Below are 11873 nucleotides of genomic sequence, written 5' to 3' on the forward strand. Positions count from 1 at the left end.
GAGGCCTTACAATTTCTGAGGAGTGTATTGGGGAAAGAAAGGAGGTAGGGGAAGGAATATGAGGAGAAGAGAGAGGGGAAACTGTGGTTGGTATGTAAAATAAATTTTAAAATTTAATAAAAAAATAAATAGCAGAATATCAAGGGCAATGCTATAGAGCTTTGGCTTTCAAAGCATTTATTGTCCTATAATCCTGACAAGCCTGCTGAATGAGTGGTAGATGATTATCTGCATCACTTTAGGTAGTCATCATCTACCCATTGGATCCATGAACAAGACTATCAGGAAGTCATCAGACAGCCACAAGTGAAAAAAAAAAGTCCCTCTGAGGTTACTAGAGACATACTTAGACCTACAGAACTCTGTCCTGTAGACTGCATACAATCACAAAAGTTTTTTGTTTTAAACCATAATGTCTGGGGGAGAATGCACAGCAATGATCTCATAGAAAGACTCTGGGATATGTAGGATAGAACAAGATGAAATGCCTTGAAGAGTCTTCCCAACTCTAAAGCAATGGTTTTTTTTTTGTTTGTTTGTTTGTTTGTTTGGTTTGTTTTTGCAAATCCAAGACCTTGTTATTCTTTTGAGTAAAATCAGTAATGCTTGTGTATTGATGTCTATATAAATTTTTAGATGGGTTAAAAACTCTTTACAAGCATCAGCTCTAATACAGCCTCCCTGCAGGTCGCTACTGCAGAGACCACTGTTATGGATTGCTTCAGATCTGTGTATCCACAATAATGCTGTGCTTCCACACCCGGGAAAACACAGCTGTCATTTGCTTCCATTTCTCCCATCTAACTCCCAGGCTTGGAAACCGCAACGCTCCTCAGGGAAGCTTTGCCACTATACAATTCACTATACAATTCACCCTCTGTAGTGTTTGATTCTGTTGAACTGTATCTCTACTTACAAAATGTCAGTACATGTGTGTGTGCCCCTGAAAGGATCTTGGGGCTTGGGAAAAACAGATCACTACATTCATACTATGGAATATAAAGCCCCTTTGAGCTCAAAGTGATGTAAACTAGCTCTAAATGGTATCATAGTATAATTATGTTTTGCCTTGCAAATGAAAGCAGAAATCTTGTCTTTTATAGCTTTGTCGCCTTTCTTGTCTCCTTTAAATACAAGACAATCAGAATACCCCCAAATGTGTTCTTCTCTGTAGTAGCAAGCACAGAATTGACACTGAAGGGCAGAGGTGAAATGGAGGTCCCTGAGTCCTCCATTTTGGGTTCAGTAGAATAGCTCTAGGGTGTACCAAGCATCCTTCTTTCATCTTGATTTTTATCTTTCCTGGAATCTGCATGATCTTATTACTTTTAAAAGTCCACATTGCTTTTCATAAAATAAGTAGTCAGAACAATTATCACTTAGATTTAAAACCAATATATTGGTGAGATTTTCTACTGTCTGAATATGAAGAAGTACTTACATCTTCCAGCCAAGGAGACAATGGTAGGAAATGAACACAATGGGGAAGTAATCTTCCCAGTTTCTGTCAGTTCAAACCCACTTGTCATTCCTCACATGGACATGCTCTGTAAAGGGCAGGCCTCATGTAATGAACTTATTCCTAGCCACCTTCCTGCCACTACCTCTTAAGAGCTCGTACATCAGTCTCCAGTGGATGCCTGTGTATTCAAAATGGCAACTTTGCACAGCAGCTCCCAACTTAACCAGGTCTAAGTTCTTGAATAATGGGAGAAATAAAGAATCGTGGGAAAACTACTTGCTCATTCATTTTATAATTATGGGCTTCCATTACATGTGTGTGGGTCTCAGGGTTAAAGGCATTACAGAGAACTAAATTGTAGAAATAGGGGTGGGGGCAAATGCTCATCGCATTCATCCCCTATCATTTTCTTCCTGAAGAGAGAGTATTGGGGGATGGCATATTTATGATCTATCTGCAGAAAGGAGCAGGAAATACTCCCTTGGCTTCATAAAACCAGACTTAGTATATAAGTAAAAGTATTAATAGCAGTCATATTAAATAGATATAAAGTTACATGACAGTCACAACTCTAAGTATCTACTTGATTTTTATTAGCTAGAAATAAGACCTTCTTCTGTGGGCTGCTGCTGGATCATTTATGCCATCATCACGATGAACACACTGGGCCAATTTTAATGTCACAATTGCACGAAACACACAAAGCTAGGAGAACAAAGGTAGGTAAATTTCCTATCTGAACTTCCTTCATAAACGGGCCCCACGCAGCTCATCTTCTTAGCTCACCCTTCACATTGTAATGACCACAGAACGCCGGCCAATCACTAACCTGATGCGACCTAAGTATTGTGAGAAATGGGACAATAAGAGAAATTGTATTATCCTTATTGGTCAAGCAGGAGGGGTTTCTCAGGAGGACGTTGATCATCTTATTACAAGCTGTGATAGAATTACTGAATGTGGCGAAAAGCTAACAACTGCTTTTCGTGTCTAAAACCAAGGATGCTCTCCCATTCCACCTTGTCTTTGAATAACCCAGGAAAATTCCCAATAGGAAGAATGAGTGGGAAAAGTCACTGTGTAGAGGAAAAAGGAATCATGGGTTCTTGTGACAGGCACTATATTTGGAAATTTTTTTCTTCTATGTATATCATCTAGTTAGAATTAGGAACAATGTACCTCTGTAATCTCTCCACTTGGGAGTGAGGTTAAGTCCAGCCTAGAGGTACAGAGTTGGATCCTGTCTCAAAAGAAAAAAAAAAAAGGAAAACAAAGTATATCTAGTCAACCAGGGACAGACCCAGACTCAGCAGCTCTGATACATGGCACTCATGTGGCCAGATAAAGTGACCATAAAATGAGCACTTTGTCCAGTCCTAGAGCTGAGGAAGAGAACAAGAGAAAATGAATGCTGGACTCTCTGTCTAGGTGGGAGCAGAAGAGAAGCCCTGCAAGCTCAGGGGTGAGGTCAGCAGTGGTCAGAGGTGGAGTCAGTATAAAGAGGGGGCAGGCTCTCCCCTGACTCTTCAGTTAATTTCTCACTGCCTTTGCCTCCACCCACACCACCTGCGAGGTGCCTTCATTAAGGTAACAGGTATCGGTATCGTACTCTAGAATACTGAGGAAAGATAAGAGAGCGTCATTTCCCAGGATCTCCTTTGGCCAAGTCGGGCATTCATTCATGGAAATCAGCAAGCATTGTGTGTCCTATAGAAAAATCTCAGAGGTGAAGTAAAAGGAACTGACCTGACATATCTGAATGAGAGACTCAGGCCCCAGCAGGTCTGTGATCCATAGCCCTAGCACAATCCCTGAGTACCCTGGCTCTGAGCCCAGACCCGGTGAAAGAAACACACCCTGGATTTGGGACATGAGCCAGTGAAAGAAACACTTTATCCCTGAACCCAAAACCAGGAGAAAATATCCAGAGTCAGAAACCAGAGCCAAAAGAACACTATTTGCCCCCAGAATCAAAACCTGTTAAAAAAAAATTTACCCTGGCCCTAATATTGGAGTCTAATAGCTAAAAAGAACCAGACAAAGAAAGATAGTTTGATCCCAAATCAGAGTCATCTCTGACCCCACCAACCAATCCTTGAGCAGGAAAACCAACCAGTCCCTAAGCAGAGAAGTAGCTGCCTCTAGTCTAGAGGCATGACCTCCACCTGGCATTAGCAGCGGGCAGCCTCTTCCAATCAGCAAGGCGTGTCTGCCCCTGACCTTAGCTCATTAGGAGGGGCTGATCAGAAATAGGCAGCACATCACCCCACTGAGAGAGACCAATCAGGAATGGGCAGCACCTCTCACGTTTGGAATTTCCCAAGCCCTCCCCTTCTTGCCTGGCCTCTATAAAAATCCCCTTCCCATGAGCTCTGAGTCTCTCCCACACTACTTCTGCGTGATTGCTATCACTACAGATAGACAGACAGAGGAATTCAAGTCACCATAAGGACACTTTCCTTTTCCATTGGACTATGTCTCATGGTGGTAATTTGGGGGTCTGGATTTAATGCAAAACATAATTATCAGTACCATTACAGGCTTGCCTGATGTCCTGTAAGTCCATTGTTCTTCCAGAACATTGTGTAAATTAAGATCATTCTAAAAGAATTACCAAACACAATTCAAACAAGGTCAGAAATGAGAGACTGCTGCTTTATACCTACTGCGACAGCCTTCCTGTAGTCTGCCTGCCATACTAAGATCGTCGAAGTGACTGTAGAATCTCCCTACTTTCTGACAGTAGTCAATGAGCAATGAGCCCTTGCTTCCTTCTTGCTCTCTTCCAGATTGGCCCACGAAGCCTACATCCTACAAAGATCATCCTAAAACCCTTTTACTGACATAAGATCGGGTTCTCAGTAGTTCTTACTAGAAAACTCATTTACCTGCAAGTGTGTCCCTGTGGTCTTTAATTAAAAGATACTGATGTTAAACAAAAGTAGCTGAAAGGACTTTGAGAGAGGGCTGCTATATATTTGCCAAAGTCGACTATCAATTAGGTCTGTATATATACATATGTATATACACATATATGTGTACGTATGTGTATATATGTATATTCATATGGTTCTTGTGTGCATAGATAGATAGATAGATAGATAAATAGATAGATGATAGATAGATAGATAGATAGATAGATAGATAGATAGATAGATAGATAGATGTATATACATACATACATACTGTCTGTGTGTATGTACATGTAGGTGGGTGCATGTCCACGTGTGTACATACAAGTAGAAAACAGAGGTTCATGTTGGATGTCTTTCTTGATCACTCACCTTGTGTTTTAAAACAAGATCTCATACTGAACCGAGAGTTCATCAATTCACTAGGTTGGCCTAGGCAAGGAGTAACAGAGCCTGCCTATGTAAAGTAGCCATACCTCCTCTGCCGGCACTAGAGTTACAGATACAAGTCACCACTTCTGCTTTTATGTAGACACTGGGAATCCAGACCCAGATTTGCATTCTCATACAACAGGCACTTTATTTGCTAAGACACTACCTCAGTACTTCTGTTAACTTTGAGTATAACAGAAACTACAGAAACCAAACAATAACCATGTAGAAGCACTCACTGTTGAATCTAATGCTTAAGTTGGGCTATACTCTAGGGCTTCAGAGCAAAGGTCACTACTCTAGGAAGAAGGTTGAACTGCTGTGGTTAGTTGCTTCAGTTTTGTTTCATGTGTCTCTCACCCCTCAAAAGGCTGGGCCTGTGTTATGATTTGGACCTGGAATATACCAAAAAGATGTGTGTTAATGCTTGTTCCTTAGCTTACATTTATAGCATGGAGAATTGTTAAGAGCCCATACCTACTGGGAATTTGTTAAGCCACTGTGGGTATTCATTACAAGGAGACTGTGGGACCCCAGGCTCTTACTCAGTATTTTTGCTTCTTGGCATTGAAGTAAATAGCTTGTTCCACAATGTCTTCTTCACTGAAGTGCTGCCTCACCCCAAAGCAAACAGCAAAATGACCAATCAGTCACGAGCTTGAACCACCAAAACTGTGACCCAAGGTAGGGTTCTGTTCTTGTAGAGTTGGTGATCTGGGGTATTTGTTAAACTAATAGAAAGTTAGCAAACCCAGCGCTCACCTCATGGTGCAAGTAGACACAAAGCAGAGCAAAAAGAAACATGTGTGCACAGATCTCACACTACATCACTATTGCCTTTGTGGAATGAAAAAAATCATCTTGCATTTTTGAATGTTCAAGGCAAGGTGCAAAAGCAAAGCAGATGTAGAACTGCTTGAATGCTGGGGTCTATGCCTTTAATTGAGAAAAGGTAAAGTCCTTTCAAAGGCCTTGGATAAAGAGAGAGGTGAACAATTGGAGATCCCACTGAAGTCTGCCACCTGGAGCTATTTAGCCTGCCCAGGATGGTATTAGATGAGCCATGAGGAAATTGTCATGTCAGTGAGACACCACGGGAAAACAGGTTGGCCAGCAAATCCTTTTCACACACAACCAAGCCAGGAGTGACCAATCGGAAGGATTTGTACCAATCATAGATCCATGTACACATCCATCCCAACAGTGCAAAAAGCACCCAACAGACAGGGAGTCTGAACCGATGCTCCATTAAGGCTAAAGGGCCCTTCATCCATGGACCCCCAAAGCCTTGTATTCCACTATAAATCACAGGTGTCCTCCCTATTTCTTGGTGTTCTTACTGTACAGGATAAAGGAATATGACAGGCAAAATGTTTTTTAAGACAGGTTTGGCAGTACCTAAGGGGAAGATTTTAGCTTTAGTGCTGATCAGGTATCATATAAGATTATATTAAAATCAATTTTGTCCCTATTAACTAGCCATGTATCAATAAAAGATCAGAAAAGGTAAAAATTAAAAGGGAAGATTCCTCTGCACACCAGAGCAACAGAAGATAAGTGTGACCCTACATGTATCCCTTCTGACAGTTGGGACTATCTCAAGACATGTCGGAAGGCATTATCTACAAAACGGACTGTCAACAGTTTTCCCCACCTCTGACCTGGAAGTCACAGTCAGAGAATGGTGAATATTTTCTCCATCTGCCTGATTGGAAACACTCATTTCAAACTTTGGGGCTTGCCCTAATTAGCAGCATTATCTCTATTTTATTTTTTTTCAAATGAAATTGCTTTATAAATACCTCACAGGCTATTGTGAGAATCAAATTAGAGAGCAGATGTGAAAGTATTTTGAAAAGTTCAAAATGTTATAGGGATATAAAGTTATCTGACATGCTGCTACGATAATAACAATTTAAGCACGCTAATAGGCATTGCTTTCTCATTAGTGAGGCAGAGCCATGGTGGAAAGAATGTGAAATCCAGTCAGCTCTCAAATGTTCCAATTCCAGCCCGGCACCACCTAACTGGTGTGACCTCAACAAGTTCCTCACCCACTCAAGCCCTTCATGTTCTCATTAGGAAAGAGAAAACTTAAAGGGTGGAAGTAGAAGCTTGCCAAAGCCTTTAGAACTTTAAATAAAACTTCTTGTTGGCAGGTTTTCCGCATACGCTTTTCCTCCTCACATAATTCATAGAAGACTATAGAAAAGGATACCTAGGTTCTGTGGATGCTGACTATGTATAACCCTCTAGATGCATGCTTTTGAAACGGTAACGAAACGATCCTTATCTTAGAGTTAACTTTATCACTGCCATTTGTGATGTTTCCAGTCATTTGGATATGGTTCTTCAGGCCCTTAGCTCTGCTAAAACTCTACACACACACAAACGTCTTCCACCCATACCCCTCCTTAAGCCGCCCTCCTCAGTCTTCCTGTCTTTCTGTTCCTTCATTATCAGTCTCATTGTATTCATTACTGTGAGCCACAGGACAGGAATCCTTACTGAAAACCTATCCGCTGTGAATAGGAGCTGTATTGGCATCACCGAAACAATATGTAGAATACTCACAAGAACTCTGAGTGGCAGGTTTAATTTCCTTCCTGTCACAGAAAGGCTAAACACGCTGTGCAAAGGCACACATCTAAGAAGGAGGTAAAAGCATACCTCATGCTCATGCCTCACTACACAGTCCTGGCTTCTCAGTGTCATAATGCTCTGACCTCCACTGGAAGCTTGGTACTGTAATAATTTATCCATTTGTCTCCCATCTAGGCTGTCAACTTCTTGGTAGTTGAGAGTACTTGTTACGTCTTATGTCCCTAGTAATTATCACAATGCATGTACCAAAAAGATGTTCAATTAGTGTTTGTCCATTGAACAGATTATACCAAACACACGAGCATACCCTTCTATCACATTTAATACCGAATATATAATTCTCAATAGTGAATCACATTTTATATGTTTTGTCATGTATTGAAGCTAGATCTTTGTGTGTGCTAGAGGAGCACTGCACTGTACCATAGCACTACATCTCCAACCTCATACTATCAGTGCGTATGTATGAATGTCTGAATGTGTGTGTGTGTGTGTTTGTGTATAGATGTGTATGTAAATACCAACATGTATTTGGAGGTTATAGGAGACCATTAAGTGCCCAACTCTGTGATACTTCATTTATTACCTTGAAAGAGGATCTCTCAATAGAACTTAAGCTAAGTCAGCAGTCAGTAGACCCCAAAGATCTTCCTTTCCCACATCAGTGCTGGAATTACAGGTATATGTGCAGCCATGTTCAACTTTTTACACGGATGCTGGCATCTGAGCTCAGGTCTCCATGTTTTCCCAGTAAACACCCATGCCCAGTGACCCCTCTCTCTAGGCCATCTAAAAAAGCACTTAAACTCAATAATTATAATTAAGTAGGATAAGATTCTTAAAACCTAAATTTAAATGCTTTTTATATTTATGTTCCAAAACAAACCTTTAAAGTCTCAAAATCACCATAAGCTTTCACTTATAAAGCAAGATATTCCAGTAATTATATGCTTCTCTATAATATCATAGGTATGTAGAAAGACTAAAGCATGGTGAATGATTTTATGTATGTCCTAGATCTTAGGATCTAGGATGGTCAGTCATATCTACTGTCAAATTGACTAGATTAGGAAACATCTGGAGCTTTAGTAAGGCACACCTTTGGATCTGCCTGTGAAGACATTCCCAGAAATAGTTAACTGAAGGCGGAAGACTTGACTCCAACAGGGACAGCACAGTCCCATGGGCTCTGTTCAGACTTTACCACAAAAATGATAAAGGAGTCCAACTGGAACATCCCCATTTTCTTCCCTCCCCTCTGGTCCTCTGAGATGGGAGAAGCAAATTCACACTCCTGCTGCCCCAGCAGAAGCCATTCCTACTGCTATGCTTCCCAGACAATGACAGATGAGAAACCTCAAACCAAGACCCAGAGAATACCTGTCCTTGCTTAGCCCTCCCACATCGATCGAAAAATTGCTCCTAAAGATATACCCACAGAGTAAATGTTGGAGAAATTTTCTCAACTGAGCTTCCCTCTGCCCAGGTGTCTATAATTTGGGTCAAATTGACAAAAACCAACACATTTCCTTACCTTGGCAGTTCTATCTCTCTCTCTCCCACCTATTTATTTGGCTACAATTCTTTTTTTTTTTCAAGACAGGGTTTCTCTGTAGCTTTGGTGCCTGTCCCGGAACTAGTTCTTGTAGACCAGGCTGGCCTCGAACTCCCAAAGATCAGCCTGCCTCTGCCTCCCGAGGGCTGGGATTAAAGGCATGCACCACCACCACCCTGCTATTTGGCTACAATTCTTTATCCCCAATCCACTGTACAGTAAAATGTACTCTTTAACCAGTCTCCTTTTGCATTCACCTACCCCATGTCTCCCCAGTACTGGGCTTTCACTAGAAACTCAGTAGAGATGCGCAGAGGGAGGCAGTGAGGAGGACCAGAAACATCAACATCGTGCTCACATCTCAGACTGGACATCACGACTTGTCCTTCACAAACTCTGAGTTCCTCCACTCTCATATTTAAACTCATATTAAAACCAATGAATTTAGCATGAGGGTGAAGATTTACATAAGATAATATGTAAAAATCCAGAACAAAATAAGAGCTTAATAGACAGCAATTCTATACTAACATGTCTATTATTGTGAGATGAAATAGCTTGGTTATATGTTCTTTACTGGCTTTAGTACATAAGAAAGGCATATCCTCCTTCATGTTTCTTCTTTTATTATTTATTAGAAGTGAGGTTATTTCCTTCAAAATTCTTTTCATTTGAATAAATACTATTTATTCAAGAATCTTTTCCTGTCACGGATGTCCTTACTTATGTCTCTGTTCCCACCCCAAACCACACTAAGCCCTCTCATCCAATTATGGGATTATCTAGTATCTATTTTCTATTGCATCATTTGAATTTAAAAACATATTTATTGCACATCTTTTCTTAATTCATGCTAAATGAATGCTACTATTTCAGCCTCCTAGTAGGCATATCATTCCTATACGAATGGAGACTATCATTTGGGACATGAGTCCAGTGCTATGTTCAGAAAAGGAGTTTCGTGATATTTGTTGGAATGATTAATAAATAAATAATGCATTAATGAAACAGAAACATGGGGTTGGCATGAGGATAAGTGAGAATGAGAATCATAGTTTGGTGAGAGCTGAATGCTAAGAAAAGGGAGCAGCATGATTAAAATGATACAGTAACACTGCCTGAAATGATGCTGGACAAGAAGTTGAGAACCGAAGAGAACCCTGGGCTTTGTGTTAACAGTTAGAGGAAGAAAATGCATCCAGAACAAGAAGAAGTGGTAGGAGGGAGACGTCAGTCAGCAAGTGAGGAAAAGGAAGGCCAAGACAACACAAATGAATAAATACATTCTAAAATAAAGAAAAAGTAAGTGTTCCAGGCTGAAGAGACAGATGGACAGAGGCTATGTGCACATGCTCTTGCAGTGAACCCAAGTTTGGTTTGCAGAAAAGACATTGCCTTGTTCAAAACTGCCTATTAACTCCAACCCCAGTGGATCCAGGGCCTTTTCCTGCCCTCTGTGGGCACCTCACATGGACATGCACAAAGTTAAAAATGAAAGTTTTTTATAAAACATAAGATAAGTGTGCCAGTGTTTCTGGATTGGAAAAATCTGTGTCTGGATGAAGCAGGGAGACACCAAAGATGAGCTTGCTTTTGCTTTGGCAACACCATCAAGCGTGCTATGCACTTGTCTAATGATTGAGCTTGGAAATCAGAATTAAGAAAACATAAACTGTCAGTGAAGACTCTCAGAATCCCCCAAATATGGATTACTTCTGGTTTTCCCAATACCTCTTGAGTTGCATAACCTTAAAAAAAGAGAGGATCAGAAAGAGCTTATTTGGTTTTTCAGGTCAGATTGTCTTTCATTCATGGAAGTAGCCTAAGAAACCCTAAGGTCAGAAAAATGACAGTTATATTGTTTAATGTAGTTCTCTCGTTTTTCAGGTATTTTCTTATTCAGTCTACTTACAGGCAGCTGGTATGGGAGCTTTAGCATAGCACAGAAGGATTTTACCTACGCTTCTGGCTCCCTTGGAACAACAGACGCCGCATTTGTCCCTTCCATTTGAATCAAACCAAACAATAAAGCTTGTGGAACAACAGTATTGAAGTTCTAGAGAGTAGCCAAATAAACAGAAAGCCACTAGTGCAAGGCATAAAACTGCCCCAACTCCACACTTTGAGGAGATTTATAACCCATAAAAGGAAGGAAGAAATCCAAGCAAAGTTCTTTATAGATCCATGAAGTCAGTGACTTGGTGCTGAGAACCCTGGGACAGAAAACTATAATAGGAGACAACCACATGGGGATCTAGCAGAGATCTGCGAAGTGTCACTGGGAAGCTAATTATGAACCACTCAGTAGCACTTTCATTTGGTGTCAGAGCTCAGGCTGGTCCACGACAGCACCCACTCCCATCACTAAGGTTGAGGGGCATCACGATTCACAGGATACAGAGTTATTAGAAAGGCAATGGGGCCTAGTCAACAGAGAAACACCACTCATTTCTACCCTTCCCCTTTCAACTGTGGATCGGAAGGATTTGCTTGATTCCAAGAAAGTTTACCTATACCCAGAGCGAAGCTCAAAATATACATAAGAATAGGAAGCTACCTAACCATTAAGTGAGTAAAATTCAGAATATCAGAGACACAAATAAGAAAGAAATTAAAAAATGGAATGAGGGTTAAAGCTGCTTAAAATAAACCCAGAATGGAGGTCAGAGCTAGAATTAGTAGGCAAGGACATGAAAAAGCTATTGCAACCAAATGCTAAGTGTAACCATAAGAAATGTAAGGAGATCTTTTAAGGTTAAAACCACAATGTGCAAAATGAAAATTATATAGGATGGAGTTAAAGGCTCACTCAGCACTCCAGATAAAAAGATTAAGGAACTTAAACACACATAAACAGAAATCAATCAAGATGAAATACAGAAAGTCAATGTGTGTGTGTGTGTGTGTG

This window comes from Microtus ochrogaster, linkage group LG7_11 (assembly GCF_000317375.1).
Source record: "Microtus ochrogaster isolate Prairie Vole_2 linkage group LG7_11, MicOch1.0, whole genome shotgun sequence".
Classification (NCBI taxonomy): Eukaryota; Metazoa; Chordata; class Mammalia; order Rodentia; family Cricetidae; genus Microtus; species Microtus ochrogaster.